Source organism: Arachis ipaensis, chromosome B4 (genome assembly GCF_059453495.1).
Source record: "Arachis ipaensis isolate K30076 ecotype BB chromosome B4, ASM5945349v1, whole genome shotgun sequence".
Taxonomy (NCBI): Eukaryota; Viridiplantae; Streptophyta; class Magnoliopsida; order Fabales; family Fabaceae; genus Arachis; species Arachis ipaensis.
The window spans coordinates 121,757,719-121,759,151 of NC_142439.1; the positions used below are offsets into that span (position 1 = coordinate 121,757,719).

Below are 1,433 nucleotides of genomic sequence, written 5' to 3' on the forward strand. Positions count from 1 at the left end.
TTTTAATTTCTAATTTCACAATCTTTTTCAAAAATCACTTAATTTCTTTCCCAATCTTAGTTTTCGAAAATCATCAATCAAATTTTCAAAATTTCTTTTAATTATTTCAAAATCTTTTACTTTAATTTCGAAAATTCTTCCCCTCTTCTCACATCCTTCTATTTAAGGACTAACACTCCTCCACTATCAATAATTCGAACTCTATCCCTCTTGATAAGTTCGAATTCTTCTCTTTCTACCTTCTCCTTCTATTATTCTTTTCCTCTGACACTTCAAGGAATCTCTATACTGTAACATAGAGGATTCCATACTTTCTTGTTCTCTTCTCTTTCATATGAGCAGGAGCAAGGACAAAGGAATCCTTGTTAAAGCTGATCCTAAACCTGAAAGGACCTTGAAGAGAAAGCTAAGAGAAGCTAAAGCACAACTCTCTCTAGAGGGCCTAACAGAGCTCTTCAAGGAGGAAGAAGCCATGGCAGCCGAAAACAACAATGCCAACAATACAAGGAAGGTGCTTGGTGACTTTACTGCACCTACTCCTGACTTCTATGGGAGAAGCATCTCAATTCCTGCCATTGGAGCAAACAAATTTGAGCTTAAGCCTCAATTAGTTTCTCTAATGCAACAGAATTGCAAGTTTCATGGACTTCCATTGGAAGATCCTCATCAGTTCTTAGCTGAATTCTTGCAAATCTGTGACACTATCAAGACCAATGGGGTTGATCCCGAGGTCTACAAGCTTATGCTCTTCCCCTTTGCTGTAAGAGACAGAGCTAGAACATGGTTGGATTCACAACCTAAAGAAAGCCTGAACTCTTGGGAAAAGCTAGTTAATGCCTTCTTGGCATAGTTCTTTCCACCTCAAAAATTGAGCAAGCTTAGAGTGGAAGTTCAAACCTTCAGACAGAAGGAAGGAGAATCCATCTATGAAGCTTGGGAAAGATACAAGCAATTGATCAGAAGGTGCCCTTCTGACATGCTTTCAGAATGGAGCATCATAGGTATAGTCTATGATGGTCTGTCTGAACTATCCAAGATGTCATTGGACAGCTCTGCTGGAGGATCTCTTCATCTGAAGAAGACGCCTGCAGAAGCTCAAGAACTCATTGAGATGGTTGCAAATAACCAATTCATGTACACTTCTGAAAGGAACCCTGTGAATAATGGGACAAATCAGAAGAAAGGAGTTCTTGAGATTGATACTCTGAATGCCATATTGGCTCAGAATAAAATATTGACTCAGTAAGTCAATATGATTTCTCAAAGCCTGTCTGGAATGCAAGCTGCACCAGGCAGTACTAAGGAAGCTTCATCTAAAGAAGAAGCTTATGATCCTGAGAACCCAGCAATGGAAGAGGTGAATTACATGGGAGAATCCTATGGAAACACCTATAATCCTTCATGGAGAAATCATACAAATCTCTCATGGAAGG

General features: G+C 39.2%; 1 non-coding gene across 1 annotated transcript; it reads right to left on the minus strand.

The window, feature by feature from the left end:
* Positions 1-874: 874 nt before the first annotated feature.
* LOC148569018 (small nucleolar RNA R71) lies at positions 875-982 on the minus strand. The gene has a single exon (XR_015882114.1). It is a non-coding gene; the product is annotated as a small nucleolar RNA R71 (small nucleolar RNA).
* Positions 983-1,433: the final 451 nt, after the last annotated feature.